The sequence below is a fragment of the Symsagittifera roscoffensis genome, chromosome 7 (assembly GCF_963678635.1).
Source record: "Symsagittifera roscoffensis chromosome 7, txSymRosc1.1, whole genome shotgun sequence".
Taxonomy (NCBI): domain Eukaryota; kingdom Metazoa; phylum Xenacoelomorpha; order Acoela; family Convolutidae; genus Symsagittifera; species Symsagittifera roscoffensis.
In genome coordinates, this window is record NC_087068.1 from 29,893,577 (window position 1) to 29,910,824 (window position 17,248).

At 43.8% G+C, this 17,248-nt stretch overlaps 1 protein-coding gene across 2 annotated transcripts in view; it reads left to right on the forward strand.

The window, feature by feature from the left end:
- The first annotated feature begins 285 nt into the window (after window positions 1-285).
- Window positions 286-17,248, forward strand: part of LOC134852167 (palmitoyltransferase ZDHHC23-B-like) — a 94,144-nt gene continuing 77,181 nt past the window's right edge. Inside the window, exon 1 of one of the 2 annotated variants that reach the window (XM_063868476.1) lies at window positions 286-312. The gene's annotated coding sequence lies outside the window, so the exon portion shown is untranslated. Of the gene's footprint in view, window positions 313-4,881; window positions 4,897-17,248 lie in introns of those variants that run through there. The other variant, XM_063868477.1, reaches the window with a different exon arrangement.

Below are 17,248 nucleotides of genomic sequence, written 5' to 3' on the forward strand. Positions count from 1 at the left end.
GCCCACACCAGCATTTTATAAATGCATCAATAATCAATATTGCAGGAATTAAGTTGTTGCAGCAATATTGCAGGAACTAAGGATAATTAAAGCGTTGTCAAGAAAAGTATTTACTTCAACCGTCTCTTTTCTATAATAGCATTTACTGAAGTGTCTTTAAATTGCCTCTTACGCAGTGATTTGCACCCCATATACAAATGATAGCGCTCCTGAGCAGCGCGAAGCCTCTCAGCCTAATTCCATTTCTCTTTTCTACGGTAATGATTTCTTTACAAATTTTCTTAGCCTAATTGTTGTGATAAACTTATTAAATAGTTATTTGTTCAAATTTACCGCTTGTGTGTTTTCTTAATATATGCGCGCTGGGCTTTTCTCTTCTGGTTATCTTACCAAATCTCGCCGTCCCAGCCGTAGGCGAGTGAAGTTTCCCTGACGTAACTAGACGCAAGAAGGAGTGAGCTGGTGAATCGACCTCCAAATCGACGTCAGGTTCTACCACTCCTTTCTTTTTTTTGATCGCCTTTGCCTCAGCAATTTTAAACCCTCAGTGAAAGTATTCATAAATCACCACCAAAGAGCTTCCTTTCTCGCCCCAGTTGCCTGTGTTTCAGGTTGATGCCGCGATTCCAGGCAAGACGCATCACTGAGTTCTCACCGAAACTAGTTATTGGGACTTCAAGGACCAATAATATCAAACCAGCTCTAGTAAAATCAACAATTCACTCCTACCGCGGCGGAACGCTTCATGATCTGTTTGAAACAGTTTTACAATACAGACCAAAGCGCCTAAAAACAGTAACAAGATTGCTGGATACAATGACAACAGGCTGCATCCACAAGAATTAGAACAGCAGTGGAAAAACTCGATTAACCTCGTCACTAACAAGTTTCAGCCCAAGAGACTGATCATCCCCATTCAGAACTGTAATTCAGAAGTAATCCGCAAAGTTTAAATCATAATCATGTGCCTTTTAATTTGATAAATAGATTTGTACACCCCCATGCACTTATTGTTTCGCCTAACCTCAACCTAAATCCAAACCCTCAAATGTTCTGCCGTGACTTCGCGTTCTACGGTAATGATTTCTTAATAAATTTTCTTGCAAATTTAATCTATAAATTCTCTCGCTAACTTGACACCGCCGTCCTTCCTAAAATGGCTACTCAAACACACTGCCTTATTTGTAAAAGCAGCCTGCGAGGCAGAGGTGTTTGGTGCTTCACATGCCCAGGCTACATGCATGTAAAATGCAGCGGCCTAGCCCGCAGCAGTGATCACTATGACGATTTCAGTTGTCATAGCTGCACCTCCCAATTTCATTCAGCTAACGACAAGCATGAATGCAATCTCCCAATCCTAGCTACAACCACGCTCCCCCAAATGAACCCTCACCCTTCCACTGCCCCACACTCATAAAACTCAGGAGAGTCTTCCACTATAGAATCTAGAACAATACAAGAACCATGGTCAAACCCCTGTCCAGAACTCATAGAAACCACCAGGAAAATATACACCGAAGTGGTCCACTGGCAACCGGTCTTTATGATCTTGTCAAAAAATAAAGTTGGTTATCACTTCATTGAAACCCTCAATAGAAATTTGAACAGCCTAATAGAAAACAACAAAAATACCTTCGCAATGCACGCAGCAATGATTTTTCCACACTTATTACTGTGCAAAACAAAGTCCGAAGTTGATGGATCTTTATCTAAAACAATAGCAAGGCGACTTAAGCAATGGCAAGACGGAAACCTGGATGGACTATATAACGAAGGAAAGTCGCTGCAAATGCGCTTGTTGAAATGAAAGCAGAAGAAAAACTGAAACTGAAGCACAACAGTTCTACAAACTAATGAATACTTTAAAAATATCAAGCTTAATTGCAAAACTAACAGACACATCTAAAGGCGTTCTTACCTTCGACGAGATTGTCAAAGGTAAGACAGTAGAACAGACTCTCATAGAGAAACATCCACCATCTAAACCAATTGATAAGAACTATATTACACCAGTCTCCAACGAAACAATTCCTTTCCATCCATCGATATTTGATCAGTCAACATGACGGTCAACATATCAAGAAGGCAGCCATGAGAACGCACAGATCGATGGGCCATCTGGTCTAGATGCAAATGAATGGAGACGTATTTTACCACACTTCGGGCAACAATCAGTTGAAATTTCGAAAACAGTTGCTAAAATTGCCAAAAAATTGGCCACAGAAGAATTAAATCCAGAACTAATGGAACCATATAACGCATGCAGATTAAAACCCCTAGATAAGAATCCAGGGGTAAGACCCATAGGCATAGGAGAAATTATGCGTAGGATACTAGGGCGAACAATAATTAAATGTCTAAAAAACGATTTCATGTCGCTCGGTTCAAATTACTTACTCTGCCTAGGACAAAAATGTGGCATTGAATATGCGATCCACACGCTAAGAGATCAAAACAGCAAATTTTCCGCCGATGCTGTTTTACTGATAGAGGCCGAAAACGCTTTCAACTCGCTGAGCCGAAAGCTGACATTAAAAACATCAAAAATACCTAACCTTCATTTTTAACAGCGATTAAGAACTCCTACTCCAAACCATCTAAACTATTCGTTACCAAAAAAAAACAATCCACTCTCAAGAAGGAACAACCCAGGGGGATCCACTAGCAATGGTCATATACTGTCTAGCCACAAACCCCTCTTGAAACTTTAATCAGTAGACGATGTAACCCAGAAATGGTACGCAGACGACGGAAACGCAGTCGGTAAATTAAGCAATCTACGAACCGTACTCGATAAAATTGTACCACTGGGTAAACTTTTCGGCTACCACCTGAAAGCATCCAAATGCCAATTCATTGTCAAGGATGAAAAACTCGGTGAAGCTCAGAAAATCTTCGCAAATACAGAAATCACTATAAAGGCAGGAGCCCGAGTGCTTGGTTCAGTTATAGGAACAGAATCTGAATGTAAAAAATTCCTCGACTTTCAACAGAATGAGCAAATCAAAATTTTGAAAAAACTAACGAAAATCGCTTAACCTCCCCTCTTAACGTTGATGCCTGCTATACTAAAGGAGTTCAAGAAAAGATTTCATTTATGCCAGGACAACGCCTAACACTATGGAAAATTTAGAAATATGTGAAAATATTATAAAAGAACAATTATTACCTAACCTAGTCGGTAAAGACACTTTAAACCCCCAGTTCCGTGAGATATCTTCCTTACCCCTTAAAATGGGCGGACTTAACATCAAGCTGCCATCTAATCATGAAAGCTACCTAGAATGGTCTAAGGAAACATCACTAGTACTGGAATCTCAAGATCCTATTACAGCAGTAACACAGCAAGAAAAAATATGTACGAAAATCAAAAAATTGAAAACTGATAGAACAAATCGAAAAAAAAACAAACCTCATTAACTCCTTAAATGAAACAGGACCTGAGGCCAGGTTGAATACGCAATCGACTTGGCCTCTGAAAAGGGAGCCTCTAACTGGCTCAATGCTCCACCACTCAGCAGATACAACTTAAACCTGAATAAATCAGAGTTCAGAGATGGTATTCTATTAAGATACGGATGGAAACCAACCAAAACCCCACTCACATGTGCATGTGGTGCTGATTTTAACTTGACACATGCGCTTCAATGTGCAAAGGGTGGTTACACACACATAAGACACAATGAAATTAGAGACACATTCGCCAACCTCATGAACGAGGTTTGCCATGACGTCGAGATTGAGCCGTAACTTCAGCCGTTGCAAGGCGAAAGCTTTGTCAACAATTCAACTACAACTGAAGATGAGGCACGACTCGACATTAAGGCAAACGGACTCTGGGGGTCACGATTCAGCCGCGTTTTTTTTTTTGATGTGAAAACTTTCAACCCCCATGCCACAACATCGCGAAAACTGCATAAGGATGCATACAAATACCACGAAACGCTGAAGAACTCCAAATATCAGCAAAGAACTTTAAACGTAGAGCAGAGTAGCTTCTACCCGCTAATTTTTGGATGCACCGGTGGCGCTGCTCCAACAGCCACGCGGACGATGCGGCGATTGGCCGAAAAACTAAGTAAAAAAAGACAAGAAAGCTATCCAGAATCTAAAAACTACATAAGAACTAAAATAAGCTTCGCGCTCCTGAGGAGCTCTATACTTTGTATAAGGGGGTGCAGATCGCTACGCAAAGTTCTATTTATCGACAACTCCATAAACGCTAATGTAGAGGAAGGACGGCTAAGATAAATTAACATTACGACGATGCATTTAATGCTGATTTATGACTTCATTGCTGATATATATGCATTTTCATATCGCTGGTATGGCCCTATCGAGCTTGTGCACTTACCGTAGCTAAACGGAAGGGCCCTTTTTGTAATTTAGTTTTTTTTATTGTTGTGATATACTAGATTTTCTAGATGTGGAAGTAACAATGATAAAAGAAGATGGCAAGTGTTTAAGTCCTTTTCAATTACAATCGATATGGGTTACGTTTCTTCAATAAGAACACGCAACTCGACACGAGAAAGAATATTATACAAGTGTTACAAATAAAAAATTTTGTTGAAAATTATTTTGTCATTTATTGTTCCGAGTACGCAAGCGGCGTTCGCAATCTGTATTGCCAGGGAGATTCTCTGTTTTAAAAAGCTGCCTGCTCTGGGTTCCTCAGTGCACATGCTAAAATTTTTACAAAGCTTGTCAAAAAACTTTCTGTGATGGGGCTGGCCGCGCCCTGAATTTCAAAAGCTAGCGGTTGAAAAGATATCCATCATCTACAACATCTTTATACTTGTCATTTTTTTTGCTTTTCCGCTTCAGCGGCAGCCGTACCAGGATTACTATTTCATTGTGATATACTTAAAAAATAGTTGTGTTAAACTTATTAAATAGATGTCCTTTTCCTTTGTTCAAACCCTGTGTTTTAAAATGATTTGAGCTAGAGGCATGAACATTTGATAAATCAGGGTAACATTCGCCCGGAAGTACATATCGACCGAAAATAAAGCTGGGTTCTAAGACGACTGGCCAACGTCTAAACAGAGCTCTACATGCTTTTCACCGTCTCTACCAAAGCCAGATTTTTTGGTGCTCTTTCTAACATCGGGCCGACAAAAACGTTACTGTTCTCCGACTTCGACTAGAACGCTCAAATTAACTTAATTACATGCAAAATAGTGAGCTCATGGCCGGGTCTCAGTATCCCCAGACCACGAGGTCACTCCTAAAAAGAGGGCTACTACTATTTGTTATATTATCATTGTTTTTGTTCAGTAGATAAAAATCATCATCTCCATCAAAGATGGATCAACCCTTTCCCTTAACTCCTAGGTTCTCATCGTCGGGAAATGAATTCAGATGTTAAATAAATTCAATTCAGGACATAATCGGGAAGCTAAAAATTGATATAAAAGGATTTCAGTTCAAGTCCCGAGACCCCTCCGGATTCCTGAATCCGGGGATATAACACCCTTATCTTCTTTCCGGAAGGCAGTTTTTCTACCCTTCACCGTTGTTGTGAACGGCTTTGCAACGATTGTAGCGACACAATCGTTGCAATTTGGAGCGATCTCTGCTAATTCTGCTATTCGTTGTTGCTCTTGTATCGCAAGTTTCGTTGTTGTCGTCGTTGCATCTATTGCTGTTGTGTCTTAATTCTGGATTTCTTCCAAAATGGCCAATTTTGACGTTTGTCAGAAATATGACGTCATCGTTCGAAATTTTAAAAACTTGAAAAACCAGAATAATCTAGCCTTCACAGTTTGACCAATCGTTCCAATAAAACTGTTAAAAACTGCCAATTCGGAAGGTAAGCGGCTAATAAGTCGAAATTGCCGAATCTACAATTTCTTTCATTCTGGTCGAATTTCACATACTCCCCGGACAGCCCGGTTAATGTCCCCATTGAATCTCGCAATGTTCGTAAAATTGGTACAGTGTCATCCAACAGAATTTACAAAATGCACGAAATTACTCTTATCCACGTCATATCGACTCACTGCAAAATATGAATGGCATCATACTACACTACTATAGCCTTCCAAATTCTTTCACTAATCTGCACTTTCGAGGATATGACTTAAGATAAAACATTTTTTCTGACTTCCAATGTCAACGCCCTGATTTAAAATTTTTTCTCCTAGGTTTCAAACGGTGTTAGTTTGCAGGACAGTGCTGCCAACCAACAAGCTAAAATTATCCTACTATGCTTCTTCTTCCCTTCGGAAATTTTAGTTGTTATTGGTCCTGAATATTAAAACTAAGGAACTCTTTGGTTAGAAAGAACAATGAAACAATTTCCCTCTTTGAGAGATTACCCAAGGCTTTCATGTCACCACGAAGTGATCAGTTGTCCTAGTTGATTAAAAACAATATGCAGGCTAGAATATTTAAATAGCTTTTTTGCTCAAGCCTTCGGGACACTTTCTTCATTGGCATTTCTCTTATTTTCCTGTCTGGGACTTTAGAGCTCTTTGATGGTAATGTCGTATTACTAGCTCCCGTTCTCGCCATCATCTCTTGGGAGAGCTGTACACTACCCGTATCGTCTATCGTTCTATAGGGTGCAGTCACCCCGGAACCTGGTGCATTCCTGCTGGTGACAATTCGTCCAGCTGTTTCTATCAGCTTCTGCACTGTCTGTTCCACGACTGGGTCAGATAGGATGTCACTCGGGTTCGATATTTTTAAACGACCACTTGTCGCTGGGAGTCGCGTCTCCGTTGTTTGGCTTAGCTCGCGAGCCGTCAAAAGCTCCATCGGGGACTGCTCACGAGGAATCTTCCTCGCAGGTATCGCTCTTTCTACGGCTCTACTTTGAGCGCTCTATTTCTTCACCCTGCTTTTTATTGCAGTCTTCAAACAACCTTTTGCGCATGTCCCTGAGCATGGTCTTGGCCATATCATCTAGTTCTTTCCTCGTCTTTTCTATCTCTCGCACCGTTCGTTCAGATCCTGCATGGTCTCACTCATCTGAGCCTCCTCCTCTAGTCTCGCCCTCTTTGGTGGCACAGCCACTCTCAGTTGCGAACTAGACGAGGCAGCCTCGCTGTTCATTTCCTGATGCATCCTTCCCAATCCAGGCCTATGCTTGAAGGGCAAAGGCATCTCACCTGTTTGGTAGGTCCTTGAACTTCCCAATCCAGGCTCGTTCACCAAGTCACTCCCTGGGAGAACCCCGTTTCTCCACCTCATCACGGTCATAATCGGGCGGTCTAGCACCCCTTCTTCTCCGTATGCTGATATCAACAAGAATTCCGTGGGGCGGTCCCCACGGTTGTCATGCCCCAAGATATTGATTAAGGCTACCAGCAACATGACCACCTCTGGGTCCTCCAGAGCGAAGTCTCGATCTGTTAGCCGACAATAGATCGCATCTACCATCGGTCCTGTATATGCCTCTGCCAGGTCCATCAATTCGTTCATATTGAAGTTGTTCATTTTCTCTCAGATTCGATTCTATTATCAGTTTGATCAATTGAAATCAAGTGAGAGATTTAAACGAACAATCACGATCTAGAAAAAGGTTACGAATATCACACCTGTCAACTTCACTCCAGTTCTGCTTTAAAATCAATTTAAAACAGTCAAATAAAAGAAATTTGGTATTTAAAATTTTTTAAAATCAATCTATTGCTAAGAGTCTAGAAATTTTGATCTAAGAGTGGACAGTCCAAACATTGGGTCTATTCCTATAACTTTCGTTCATTCATGATCACTAACCCTTCAATACCCAAGGTCTTAATAACAGAACACATAAAACATAACACGTAAGTAACCTGCATAACACATAACCTAAATAACAAAACATCTCTCACACACAGCCTAGGCTCAGCCTATACTCAAACAATATTTCTTGTGTAAGTATACCTGCATGATCGTGTCAGCAAAGATTACATGTATCAGTGCATACAGCTACCTCGGATTCAGTCGTCCTTGGTTAGGATCGTGTACGGGGAGCGAGAGTTCACTCACCTCACTCTTCAGACGGATGTCTCTCAGCAAGTCCTCGGGGTCTACAGGCAGCCTCTCCGTCGCCCTCGTCACCAAGAAGCATAAATTTTTACCTGGTATCTGAGAAGCCGCAGGAGGCAAGGCAGCTACACCTCCTACGCCTGGTCTCTGCTTCCACAGAAATTCTATGTTTCTATACTCTCTTTTAAAATCAGCTGCTAATGATGTTCTAAAACTCATGTCCGCTGTGATGGCTATCGCACATGTTCTATCCGTTAGTAAAAAATCACTGTCTGTTACTATTATGCTACTTGAGTATTGATTCGGCAGGTTAAAAAATGACTGCACTACTCTCCCTATGTCTGGATTCTTAAAATGCTCGCTTCTTTCTGCTACTAGATGGCCTGTCTCTCTTGCTACTCTTATTTTTTTGATTAATAATTTTTCAGTGTGGGTAAGTCATACCCCCACTCCCCGGACAAAAATATCAACCGACGTCCCCGTCGATCGCATACCGGAGATTAAGTCGAGGTTAGACGCCGGAATGAGTAGTTGCCCTGCCCTTCCTGGCAGCCCAGGTAGGATCATCCCTCAGGGTCTTAACATATTTCATGCTCTCCCGGTCTACGTCTTGAATCGTGACACTGGTCTCTTTTGGGTCCGACGTCATTTCGCTCAACCATTCCAACACACGAAGATTTGTCAAATCTTGCTCGTATGATTGCTGTTGCTCGTCGTCGAATTCTACCTCAGGTCTTAACCGGTCCTCGATCCATTCCTTGTCGTGGTCGTCGACTATGTCTATGTCCTGTGACACAGTTATTTTTTCTAGACCCACTAATTTCTCTACCATCTTCTTGAGATCTATTCTGGCCACTACGAAGTCGTCTCTGTAAGGGTTGTATTTCTTTGTGACCCTTGACCTGTCACTCTGTCGTGTCTGTATAGCAAACGGTAGGTGTGGTTCCAAGTTTTTGGGAACCTCTTTTTGTTCAGGGTCATGCCAGTACTCTTCTGCGTAGGGTAAGGTTTCTTCATTCGCTTCGATCACCTCATTGGAATACAGGTCCAGTGGTGGAGATGATCCTTCTTCTAGGGTTTCATTCTTATCATTCTTTCCCCTGGTGCCCTTCTCATTGACCTCGCAGGCTGAGTCCATCATCAAATAATCCCCTTCTTCCATGTCTGCAGGTATACCCCAGTCTTCCGTAGATGGGTTGTGTGGCTTATAATTTTCAAAGTGAGCGGCTCGACCGGTACTCAGTCTATAGAAACGTCCCTCCTGGTGCACTTCCGTTATCATGAAGGATCCTCTCCACTTCCTCAGGAGCTTTTTTGTTCCTTTACGAGGTATAACATTCTGGAATACCCATACGTAGTCCCCTACTGATTAGGTTTTTGCGCCCGCTGCTTTTTTATCGAACCTTTTTTTCTACCCTGCCTGTGCCTGCTGAGTGTTCCGTCTGCACAAGTCGTTTTGTTCCTGTTTACGTCTAATCACATCCCTTACATAGACCTGTTGTGGTGTTTTCTTTCCCTCATACTCTGAGTAGAAGAAAACTAAGGGCAGAGACTTCTCGTGTCCAGTCAACATCATGTGTTCACTAACTCCAGTGGTGGAATGTTATGTGTTACTGTAGGCTTTCATCGCCTGTGGGAGGTACTTGTCCCAATCAGTCATGTACCTGGAGCAGCTTACACTCAGCATCGACACCAGCGTCCATTTTTGGCTCTCTACCAAGCCATTAATGTGGGGATGGTATGTCATGGAATGAGCTTGAGCCACTTGAGAGCGTCTCATGAGCTCTTTAGTAAGCTCTCCTACAAAAGCTCTGTTCCGTTGTCCGATTGGAACGTCATCGGACAACCGTGTCTCGCTATCTACGTGTATTGATCAGGTGATTGCACTTCTCTTCTGCTGAGGCAGTTATGCAGGGCACGGCCTCTGCATACTTTGTGAAGTGATCTATCATAACCAAGACTTGATTGTAACCACTGTCTGTCATACCTTTCTTTTGGTGATCAATCTGCACCACCTCGTTGAATTCAAATGTAGTGGAAATATCAGTTTCCTTGGGTCTTTGATCTTTTGACATGACAGACATGCCGTCACCCACTTTTCACAAGCCTTCTTCATTCCAGGCCATTCAAAGCGCTTCAGAATCCTTTTGTACATCTTATTAATTTCCTAGTGCCCTATCTGATCATGCGACCTAAATAAAAGTTCTAAGTAATAGATTTGCTTTTTCGATCCACCTTTTCAGGTTGCTCGTCATGCGGTCATTTTTCTGCGCTCTTAATAGGTCCGAGAGTCCGTATCTTGCTTTCAAAAACGTCTTTATGACCCTCATTTGACTATTCAGCTCATTAGGCTGATGCGTGTCATCTTCCATCTTGACGCACCAAATCTTCGCCAATGGCTGAATTTCCTGCCTGAACGGTTGAAGATCAGTCCTGACTACCTCTTTTTGTGGCATCAAACTTATCGAACGTTTCGATACGCTTTTGTTTCCAGATCATCTGCCGCGTTGTCAAAGACTCTTTCACCTGGTATGAGGTAGCGATTACTGTCAGGGTCTTGATATACCTCCCGGTCCAGGTCTCTTGCTCGAGTCTCCACTAGTAGTGTGTGGATCGCTAGCTCTGACAGTTCCGACCTTGAGCTCGAGTTCCTGTCTGAGTAGGTGTCGATTCCTGATTTCCGGTAGTTGTCCTCCAGGTCCTCCAGGTCCTGTTCCTCATCAGGATCATTTTCCTCTGTTTCAGAATCCCCGGACAATTTTTCTTGTCCCGGGTCTTGATCCTGAATTCGCCTGCTCTCCTCAGCGTTCGTCTCCCCGGACAAATAATGTTGCTCGAGGTTTCGTTCAACCTCTTCGCCTTCCTTATCCTGTTCTTCAAAGGTAACGGTTTTCTTTTGTGTACCGTTCCCCATGTATGAAGTACTTGTTAAAACGTCTTGGGGTTTCGAGGACACTAGTTGCTGAACTATTGTCCTACAATCCCTCTCATTTTCCTTGTGTTGTCGTCTTAACGGGATGATCTGTACCTTCGCACTGACTGTCAGTGATGCCATGGCTGCTGCCCACTCGGGGTTAACTCTGGTCACTTTTCTCTCCAACAATCCACCCAGCATCCGCGTCACTTGCGGTGTGACCTGCACCGTTTTAACCAATAATGAGAGGCTGCTTATGTTCATGTGAGAGAGTTCCTGCTGGACCAGGTTTGAGCGCAGCAACAGATCCAAGGGCACCGGGTCCTTCTTGGATAGAATCTTTATCTCGGCTGCTTTCTCTACAGGATGTCCTGGAATTGGATGTCCAGACCTTTCTAAACATCTCGTCAAGGGAAGCGCTTCATAAGTTTCTTTGTCTAGAAAGGGAAACCCTTCCTTGATTTCTGCCTGATTGGCTTGCTTCTGTTCCAATCTTTCATAGAACTCGGTCTTCTTGCTGAGGTTGTCAGCATTCCGGTGTTAATCACGCATCCTGTGCTCGATTATCATGTGGTAATCATCTAATCTTTCTATCCATCTACCAATATATCTCTGGTCCATCAAATATGTCTTCAACCAGGATAACGCTTTGTTGTCCAAGCGTAACTTGAAGGTCGCGCTCCCCAAGAATGCGACTACTGCAAACATTTCTGCTTTCGGTGCACCATGTTTCACTTAGCACCTTGCTGCCGCAAGCAATGGGACGGAGAACAGTTCTCCCATTCCATTCTTGCTCCTGATGTAGTATTCCTGAGATAGCTACTACCGATGCGTCACTGTCAAGAACGTACATGCCCTTTTACGTGGGCATGCCTAGCACTGGCGCTTCGCACAGTTCGCGCTTTATGTTCTCAAAGGCGGATTGAGCTTTCTCGTTCCATTCGAACTTTTTTTCGTTTATTGCGCATCAAATACTGAATGGGGTACACCTTGTCTGCATATCCCTTAATGAACTCTCTGTAGTAGTTGGCAAATACAAGGAAACTCATGAACTGTGTGTCTGTCCTGGGTGCCTTCCATGTTAACACTGCTTCCACTGCTTCCGGGTCCGACCGCACGCCATGCATGTCTACCATTCTTCCCAGGTACTTAATTGAGTTCCTAAGGATCTCGCATTTTGATGGCTTGCATTTCAAGCCCGCTGTTTTCATGCAATTGAAGAGTTCATCTATGTGGTCTGCTAACGTTGGTATTGCAATGACCACGTCATCTACGTAGCACATCACAAGATTTCCGTACTTCTTCGTGACTTTCGTCAAAGCCTGAGCCATCAGCCTTTGAAAAGTTGCTGTTGAGTTGCACAAGCCGAAGGGCATCCGCTTTTACTGGTACAAATCCAAATTACATGCGAATCCCGTTTTTTTCTCTATTCTACTTCCTTAGAGGGACCTGCCAGAAGTGCGAGCCCAAATCCAATGCGGTGAAGATCTTGGCGTCGCCAAGTTTCCAGAGACTCTCGCTTATCCGCGGTATCGGATAGGCATCTTATATTGTTATTGCGTTTAGGTAACGAAACTCGCCACAAAACCTAAGCTGCCCCCTTCTTTTTTGCCATGACTACCCCGCAAGCCCAAGGCGACTTCGAGAGTTCTATCATGTCGTATTCGAGCAACGTTTCTAATTCCGCTCGGCACGCTCCCGATTTATGTGGCGTCATTCGTCTTGCGCCTTCCCTATGGGGAACGGCGTCTTCCTCCAGTCGGATTTCGTGTTCGACGAAGTTACAACAACCGATATCCGCCTTATGTTTCAAAAGTACATCCGCGTTCCGATTTAAAACCGCCCGCAATGATTCAAAATCTCCCTCGCCTATTTTCCCATTCAAGTGTTCTATCTTCGGCAAAACAAATTTTTTGGATTCTAGTTCATATGAAGAGGGGCGTTCCGGAAAATTTGAGCAGCTCGACAAGCCGTCGTCTGTTTCGGATTTCATTGAAAACAGTTTATTATTAGAGTTAAATTCATTATTAATTTTTAAAGTTATATCTCTATTGGCATGACAAGGGCAGTCCTTCACGTCATATCTCTTCAAGTTTTGTGTCTCCTCATAGTCGGTCCTCATCGGCAAAGCGTAACCAAGTTTCTTTCCACGCTGGATGAAACCGTGGTGACGTGTGTGCTCAATAACACACTGACACACAGTCCGTTTCGAGTTACAGAGAAGCTCCGGCCTAAAATCACTGAACCTTTACTATTTGGGTTCGGTACTAGACAAACCTGTTTCCTATCACTTAACGAGTTCAAATTTCTCATCCTAAAAATAGCTACCACAGCTTGGCGCGGCTGTAGTCTAACTTTTCTATCTAGAAAAATTGGCATTTTGTTTTCATCCGTTATTATCCTTTTTATTTAATTGGTCGCTTAAGATACTTCCGTTCCGGGTTTCTGATACTTTTTAAGCCGTTATTCAAGTCAATCATAACGTCGAAACTCCTGACAAAATCTCTGACCAAGATGAACTGGTCGGAGTTGTCTTAATTCTCTACCACCAGGAAGCTCATCCAAAGATACCGTCCTCCCATGTGGAGGACCGTTTTTGGTGTTTCTCCGGCTACGTAAATCGCTCCTCGAATGGCTGCCGCCGGAAGCCCATTCGTCGGAATTAGGTCTTTCCTCATGAAGCCCTTTCTTTCCCAAGTTTTCATCGGCATCACGCTTACTACTGTTTCTTGTGTCCAGAAGCCCCGTGACTCCGATTTTCTTCCCCGTTGGTGTCGAGCAGATTCTTCTTCGTATCCTATGTGCACCGCGACTTAATCCATCATGGCGTCGTGGCCTATCTTACGGACTTTAAGTTCTTCTTCACCCAAGTATATTTGCCCCATTTGATCACTGTCTGTCGTCACGTACGTCCTAGTGTAGATACTGATCCCGTCCACGATCAACATCACTTGATACGGTCCATAGACTACCACGTAGCGCCCGCGAACTTTCTTTATTCATATTCTCTACGACGAAGTCTTAATTCTCTACCACCAGGAAGCTCATCCAAAGATACCGTCCTCCCATGTGGAGGACCGTTTTTGGTGTTTTTCCGGCTACGTAAATCGCTCCTCGAATGGCTGCCGCCGGAAGCCCATTCGTCGGAATTAGGTCTTCCCTCATGAAGCCCATTCTTTCCCAAGTTTTTATCGGCATCACACTCACTGCCGCTCCTGTGTCCAGAAGCCCTGTGACTCCGATTTTCGTTCCGTTGGTGTCGAGCAGATGTGCGGTCACATCTGCTTCATACCCAATGTGTACTGCATCTTGTTCCATCATGGCGTCATGGCCTATCCTGCGGACTTTGAGTTCCTCCTCACCCAAATAGATCTGCCCCATTTGATCATTATCTGTTGTTACATAAGTCCTAGTGTAGATACTGATTCCGTCCACGTTCAGCATCACTTGATACGGCCCATAGACCTCTAGGTAGCGTCCATGAAGTTTCTTCATGCGAGGGTCACCCGTTGTTAGTAGCGCTCGCACAGCTCTTGACTCAGTGCGTGGCTCCACCTGTCTCAGATAATCTGCCTATGTATCCAAATGCATCAAAGTGGATTCTGATGGTTCACTCAGATTTCTGATTACCTGGTGTGCCGCTACCGAGATTATCGATTGTATTTTACTTCCCTGTGGCACCATACCGAACATCTGCCCGGAGATAACATTTAGTTTCATGCTCAAACTGCTTGGTGCTTTCGTTTCCTCTGCCTCTGTTGCTTCAAAGACATTCAGCTTCCCCTGTGTTTTCTCATTTTCCAGTTCAAGCTTAGCTTTTTGTTCGATCTCCTTCGTTACCAACTCCTGCTGGACTTTGTTTAAGGCATCTATTGCCGCTGCCTTGTAGTCGATTTTGAAATCCTCCGCTGCAGTCACTAGTTCCGGTTAACTTGTTTCTTTTGTTACAGCCTGCATTTTTTTTTCGTCAGCTCTTGCGGCTTCTCTTTCCTGCACGCCTCTGCTTTCCTCACTCAACAGGCATGCCTTCCTTGCTTTCACGCCCGACAAAGCTTCCGCATGCCTTGGATGCTTGATGTCTGCCACCGCATCCCGAATTTTTGGACAACCCGATTTAAAATGACCCTCCAAGTTACAAAAGAACCGCCGAACTTGGCAGTTACTCCTCATGAAATCTTCATCATCGACTTCTGACTCATCTTCATCTAGAGGCTAAAGCCTATTGCCTCCATGCCCTGTTGATAGGTTGCGCATGCTGATATATGATGGTCTGTCGGGCTGCAGTTTACACAAGAGCGTCTCCTGTCCATATCACCCCTTGGTTTGAACCAGTTGTTACCTTGGTTTGCTGGTCCATTGTTAAAATTGCCATAATTGTTCTTCTCGATGGAGGCTTTAGTCAGAGAAAGTCCTTTGATTTGAGTCTCAACTCTTCTGGTGAAGGCGCATTGGTTGATAGTGGTGTGTAATGTGTCGCCAACATCGTTCGAAGATCGTCGTTCTTTACACCGTCGATAAATTTTGAGGCTACCGCTAGATTCATCCTGCTGTTTGACTCATCTGGTTGACTACGCCTTCTAAGCATCCTCGAATCATCTAAAAACTTGTCTATCGTCTCGTCTTCACGTTACCTCCGTTTCTTGAAGCGCATCATCGCTTAGTGTCCATTTACTCCGGAGCTGAATCGATTTAACAAGATTTCAAAGATTTTCTCAGCTGTGTCTCGCTGGTATTGCTTCTTGGCCATCACGCAGTTTAGGGCTTTCCCTTCCAAGTTGCTGGTGAGCGCACTGCCTTCTTGTCTTTCTGTCAATTATTCCTCTTCAAAATGCAGTTCATGACTTCTATCCAGGTACCAATACAGCCGTCAAATTGGTCCTTGTAGCATCTTGGTTTCTTAAACACTCTTCTTGACTTTTCACTCTGTTCACTGGTTCTAGCTAACCTCGTCAGGACAGTTTCCAAAGACCTGTTCACAGGCTCAAAGGCCGTGGCCGTTGATGTTGCATCCCTTGAAATTCCCACCTGAGCGTCATTGACCCCTGATGAAGGCGCTTGGTCCTCCCTTCCGTTCGAATCGCTGGGATGATTTCTTCTTCGATTCCCATGATTCCATTTCGAGGAATCATGTCTCCCAGTAGCGCGTTCACGTTGTATCGGTCGTGTGAGGTTGGTCCATTGCCAGTTGAACTTCCTCTGAAGTTTTGGCCGCGCGGCCTATTATCGCCTGAGGTATAGCTAGATGAACTCCCCTTACCTGTCGTGGATCCATATGTCGTTCTTCTGTTAGGTTGTTCATTGAAGATCACTCTGGGCTCCCTATTTGGTTCCTTGAGTTCGCTTTTTCATTTCTAGATTCACTCCTGTTTCCTATTAGACCATCCAGCCTATCTATTATAGCCTGAGTACGCCTCTCCATAATCGCGTCTATTCTGGTGTCAAGAGTCCCAAGAGTCTGCTCTTGTTGAGTTCTCAACTTCTCCATGTCATCTCTCAATCGTGTCTCTCTTTGCTCAGCTTCCTTTGTCATTCGTGACAAGTTTTTGGCCCAGTGTTCGTCCTTCCTTTCCTTCAAGCGTTTTTCGCTTCTGCTGACTTCTTGTCTACTGCGGTTAATCTCCTCCCGCAGGCTTTCTCTCTCGACGTGGACTGTTCTTTCTAGTTCACTCATTCTTTAAGACATCTGTTCATTCTGTTCTCCTAGGCTGCTCACTATGTTGGTCAAGGCTTCTTCGAGTTATGCTTCACACTTTCATTTCGAGGTAGCTTGATGCTGGTCGAGACTGGAGCCTTGCTTCGCTGCCTCAAAGTTTCCTAGTTTTTCGCTTCTGGATCCACTGGTGGGTCACTTGGCCTTGCATTTGTGTTTTTGCCAGGCTGCACTTCCCAATTCGTCCCGGCCAAAAAATCTCTTGACTGGTTCATCTCATTTGCCGACTTGCTTATTGTCCTGACGATACAAAAACGGTCAGTTGAGCTAGTTCCTCAATTGGTGTATGCATTATTTTCCTGGGTCAAGTTATTGAGGCTTACTTGAGATCTGATGTCATCTTGTTCACCATTGTCCTCCTCTTCTTCCTGGGTTTCTGCTTCATCGCCTGTACCCGCTGCCATGGTAAATGGAAAGAAGGTTCTCAAAGTGTTTTTCACTCGTTCCAAAAACGAGGAGGACGTTGCCGGTTTCTCCGTCTACCATGCATCGTGGTGTTATCAGTCGGTGGTCTTGTAGTCGCCACGTTTTCAGTAGAGACGTCGGAGAGTTCCGAATTTTCCTCTCGATCTAGAGTCCAGGTGGAAGTTGCAAAATCTTGGCCTTGTTCTACCGGGTCAGATTCACTTGCCAATTTTCTGTTC